The 5,764-nt window shown below is 42.0% G+C and overlaps 1 pseudogene; it reads left to right on the forward strand.

The window, feature by feature from the left end:
- LOC102849526 overlaps positions 1 to 4,819 on the forward strand; it is a 16,210-nt pseudogene extending 11,391 nt beyond the window's left edge.
- Positions 4,820 to 5,764: the final 945 nt, after the last annotated feature.

Genomic DNA, 5,764 nt, shown 5'->3' on the forward strand with positions numbered 1-5,764 from the left:
TAATCCCAGAAAACCAACAATTATTGTACTATTTATGAAGAAATCTTTTAATAGAATTCACAAGGCTAAGATTTTGAAAAGATTATTACGCTATATTATCTTCATAATTGTTGCAAAGATATTTTAATGGCATTAAGTAAATAAAATCCAAGTAGCCACAAGAATGATAAAAACTTCATTAGCATGGTAAGATATCCAAGCCTGCTTTCAGAATTTTCCATTATGTTAAGTGGAGACATAATAAGAAGTTTCTTATTAAAATTTACAAACCCATTACAAGCCCTTAATCACCACTCTTATGCTGGAGCTGGACTATGACTGAGGATGAGAGAAGAGTAAATGCCTTTGAGTTGTGGTGCTGGAGAAGAGTACTGAACGTCATGGACTGTCAAGAGAGTTAACTGGTCTGTCCTGGAGAGAATGAAATGAGGCCTCTCCTTGGAGACAAGGATTTTGAAACTCTGTCTCATATACTTTGGGCATGTTGTCAGAAGGGATCAAACCTTGGAGTTGGAGGACTTTGAAGGATGGAGGGTCAGTGCAGGCAGTAAAACCCTGGATGAGATGGATTGACACAGGAACTATAGCAGTGGGGTCAGGTGTGTCAGAGACAGTAAGATGGGCTCAGGATAGGGCAGGGTTCATAGGGTCACTATGAATTGTAGTTGACTCAATAGCACATAACAGCAACAATTTTAATAGATGGGAGCTCCGCTGGGTAAGGAGTTGGGTTGCCAATTCAAAGCACAAAGTTCCAGTCACCAGCTGCCCTGTGGAAGAAAAATGGGTATTCACTTCCCTTTTGATTTACAGTCAATGAAAACACACTCGAGAGGTCAGTTATGAGTTAATTCTGACCTAATGGCACATAACAGTAACAACAACAATTTTATAGAGATGCTGTTTAGCAACAATTAGGAAAAAGAAATATCAAAGACAGTGATACATCTTTATTACACTACTTTTGCTACCTGAACACAAAAGGAAACTATTTTTCTTCCTTCCTTGTGAGTGGAGTCAGATAACTGAATTAAGCCCAAAAGAATATGAGTGGAAGTAGTGTGAGCTATTTCCAGATCTGTGCTTGACAGACATCCTGTGTATATTCTATATCCCTTTCCAAATCACGGGAAACTGCCCTTTTTCATGAGAGTTTTCACATGTAAGAAATAAACTTTAAATATGTTAAGCCCTGACATTTTGTGATTTATCATAACCATAAAAAATAACCTCTTCTGTCAAATCTAAGATTATATCACTCAAAATGTTTTATTAAAACTTTAATAGACAAGAATAGATAAGCTTCCTATGTACCTTCAATGATTCTTTAGAGTTTTAATTAAAAGTAAAAACCCAATTTGAATATAGTTAAAGCAAAATAATAAAAGTATCTGAATAAATCTAATGAAAATGATGCTAGATCCATAAAGAGAATATTAAAGTGCTGATGTTGTTGTTATGTACCATTCAGTTGACTATGACTTGCTAGTGGTTCTAGAAACAATAGATCTGAACCTTGCCCTATCCTGAGCCAACCTTCACCATCTCTGAAATACTTGACACCATTGCCATAGTATCTGTGTCAATCCATCTCATCCAGGGTCTTTGTCTTCTGTGCTGATCCTCTACTCTCCTAAACATGATGTCTGTCTCCAAGGACTGATCCCTCATGGCAACATGACCAAATTTGTGAGACAGAGTTTCAAAATATTTGTCTCCAACAAGCAATCTGGTTTTACCTTTTCCAGGCCAGACCTGTTCATTCTTTTGGCAGTCCATGGTATGTTCAATACTCTTCTCTAACAACACAACTTAGATTCTTCTGTCATTGTCCAGCTCTCAAATACAAAGCAAGCAACTGAGAAGACCATGGCCTGCACCTTGGTACAACTCATAGCGACTCTATAAGAACAGGTTTGCACCCTATACTGTCCTATGCCATCCTCATCATCTTTGACACACTTGAGCCCATTGCTGCACTCACTTGTCAATTCTTCTCCTTGAGGATATTCCTTTCTTTAACTGACCCTCTATCTTTCCAAGCTTGATGTCCCTCTTCATGGATAGTCTTTCCTAACAATATACCCAAAGTATGTGAGATGAAGCTTTATCATTCTCGCCTCCAACGAGCATTCTGGCTGCACTTTCTCCAAACATATCTGCTTGTTCTATGACACACCATAGGGTATTTAAGTGCTCTTCTCTAACACCACAGATTAAAGGTACTGGTTCTTCTTCTTCTGTCCTCTTTATTCTCTGTCCAACTCTCAGATGCATAGCAAGTAATTGAAAAGGCCATGACTTGGATCAAGTGAACCTGCATCTTTAAAATGACATCCGTGAACAACTGAGACAGGGTTCAATCTTCATTTGTTCTTTTGCAGATGTCAGTAATTCTTTATCGACTACCCTAAATATTAGTATTAGGGACAACATGGGGACATTTTAAATGTTGTTTTCTAAAAAAGCATAATCATCTGTAGCTGGAAGAAAGACGCTGGTGAGTGGGTTTGGCCCCAGATCAGAAAACACGGTGAGACAGAGAAGTACTGTGCTCAGTCAGACATGACCACTTCCGAGAGCCAAACAAGCATTCACTCAACTGGAAGTGCCATTAATGAATGTGACCGCTCATAACCACGTGCTGGGGAAGTCTCTCCCCTTGCCTTCGCCTTTCTTTTCCTTTTAAAGAACAAAACCCCACGTTGATGTACTGTGTGATGTTTAGGGAAGGCAGTAGTGTGTTCCACCTGGCGGGGATGCTCCCCTCCCCGCTCTGCACCCTACTCCTGCTGAGGTGCCCCAAAAACTGTGTTGCTGTGTGTGTGGTGTGATCACCACAAGTCCGGGGTGGGGGGGGCTCAGTCAGCACAAGCCTCAGTCAAGTTTATCTGTCTGCATGATGTCACATCTGTTGTACGTTGGGGGAAATGTGTATGTAAATGTACAGAAATAAAAATGTTGTCCCATTAACCAATATCCTCTGAAATGTCTTCCCTACCTCATCTGACAGCATCCCCTGAAGGACATTTCCTCCCATGACTGTAGGTAATAAAGCCCTATGTGCTGAAAAAAATAAAATAAAATTACATCCTTGTTCTTCAGCCTTTGGAGTCTATGACACAAACCACCACCACCCCCCACACCCCCCCATGTTGTGGAATATATTTATAGTCAACTATATAAATTCTAATATGCAAACAGAATCTTTAAATTGAATTACAATCCACAGGAAAGGAATATAGATAATTTTTCATATATAGAAAGAATTCTCAGTTTCACTTAAAATACAAATCAAAGCTACCAAGAGATACTATTGTTCACATACTCGATCAACTAAGATAAAAAGTTTTATTATTTGAAATTGTAAATACATATGCTCCTTTATCTAGAGATTTCACTTCTAAGAGTTTTATCCTGCAGATAGGAACAGTGCAATATTAAGACTCATGAATATATATTATGTGCTAGGTACTATTATAAGCAGTCTACATATAATCATTCAAACTAAAATGTTATCTGTAGAGAATTGGTTAATTAATGTCTTTTTAATATAATAGAATACTATGCAATCCCCCAAAGACAGAAAGAACCTACATATTTATTAATATGAAAAAAATTGAGATTATTAAATAACAACCAGTTATATAATAGGCTCTAAGAATAGGGTTCAGCAGCTTGGCCTAGAATCAGGATCGAAACTTCAAGATAGTTGACCAAGACCCCAGGCACATCAACCTCCAGCAGATGGTGGCTTCAGGCACTGGGGAGACAGTCACCCCTCTCTTTTTGATACCCCTGGACATGGTGAAGGTGCACCTGCAGCCCCAGTGCCCCTCAGGAGCCAACTGACACCTCCTTCTAGACTGTGAAGCATCTCCTACACCAACTGTCATCCCCTCTCCAACCTGCTAGGAAGTGCCTCCTGTATTGCAGTGGTGCCTGGAGCCAAGATACCTGTGCCCAAATGGGGCCCTCTGTGACATCTGGTTTCAGGATCCCACCCTCTTCACTGGCACCATGGATGCCTTTGTAAACATTGTGAGTGGCCTCCCAGTCACCCTGGTGATGACTGTGCCACCGCCTATGACCAACTCAAGACATTCCTGTGTGGGCGAAACTTGACCTCTGACCTCTATGCACCCTTGGTGGCTGTTGCTCTGACCCATTTGGGCATTGATGACTGTGATCAGACGCCTCCAGCTAGAGTGGATGAAGTCTTGCCCGGAGCTGGGAGCCTTTATTCAGGCTGCAGTGGTTCAGAGAGGCTGGTGCTCTCTGAGGCTGGGTGGGGACCCACTGCCCTTCGAGATGTGCATTCTCGGTTCTACAGTGGTTCGAGTTGGTGAAGAGCTGGCTAAGTGGGTCCAGGCCAAAGAACAAGACATCTGTGAGTATCAGCTTCATGGCTGGTGGCGTCTCAGGGACAGTGGTAGCCTTTCTGACTCTGCCTTTCAGTGTGGTGAAGACTCAGCACCAGGTCCACCTGGGAGCAATGGAGGCTGTGAGAGTAAGGCCTCTGTGTGGACTCTACCTGGAGGCAGCTGCTGCGGCTGCTGCTGAGGATCTGAGCCGAGTCAGTGACCAAGGGACTCTTTGCGGGCTTCCTCCCAAGGATCATCAAGGCCTCCCCTTCCTGTGCCATCATCTTAAGCCTTATGAGTTTGGCAAAAACTTTTTCCAGAAATTCAACCAGGAGCAGCTGCGGGCCCTTATAAGGGACCACGGGTTGGAGACCCATCCCCATCTGCTTCATGGATGGGATGCAGGCAGGATACTGAGCCAAGTGTGTTTTCAAGTGCCTTTTCCTCAGCACTGAGAAGTGGGGAGAGCTGCTTCCCTTCCACCCTCTGGGTCCTCAGGGCCCCTCTCAGACATGGCCTTTTTTTCCTGCTGCTCCCCATTCCTGAAGCTCAAGGAGCATCACTTTCCCATCTCCTAAGTTCAATACCAAATCTACTGTCTGCACACATCCTCATTTACCTGTTTGTTGTTGTTGTTTGTTTTTCTGTAACTGGACCTGCCCCCCAAAACCAAATACCCTGGCTGGGCCTGCCACAGCCTTCTTTACCTCCATTAATTCCTTATGTCTAACAACAACAACAAAATAATAGGATTCATTTTTTTTAATTCATAGAATTGCTATGAATCCACATTTCCCCTCATACAGCCCAGCCTCCCAGATAATATGTTGTGCATACGGATTAAAAAGGTGTGAAAACACATCCATAGTATACACCCTTCCCAGTTTTGAACCATGCAGTTTCCTTGCTCTGTTCTGACAACTGTCTCTTGATCCAAGTATAGGTTTTGCATTAGCACAATCAAGTGTTCTGGGATTCTCATTATCCACATGCCTTTGCATAATCAATAAAACACAGATAGATAGTCCTCTAGTATTCTTTGCTTTCAGCCAAGATGCATCTAACATTAGCTACAACATCCCTAGTACCATGACCCCGTCTAAACACAGTCTGCACTTCTGGCAGTTCTCTGTTGATGTGTTGTTCCAGACGTTTTGGAATAACCTTCAGCAGAATCTTGCTTGCATGTGATATTAATGATATTGTTTGATAATTTCCACACTCTGTTGGATCACCTTTCTTGGGAATGGGAACAAATATAGCTCTCTCCGAGTTGGTTGGAAAACTGGTTGTCCTCCAGATTTCTTGGTACAAGTCAGTGAGCACATATAGGGTAGCATCTGTTAGTTGATATCTGTCAGTTGGTATACTATCAATTCTTGGGGCCTTACTTTTTGCCA

The sequence above is a fragment of the Elephantulus edwardii genome, unplaced genomic scaffold (genome assembly GCF_000299155.1).
Source record: "Elephantulus edwardii isolate Elephantulus edwardi_28Jun2011 unplaced genomic scaffold, EleEdw1.0 scaffold00005, whole genome shotgun sequence".
Classification (NCBI taxonomy): Eukaryota; Metazoa; Chordata; class Mammalia; order Macroscelidea; family Macroscelididae; genus Elephantulus; species Elephantulus edwardii.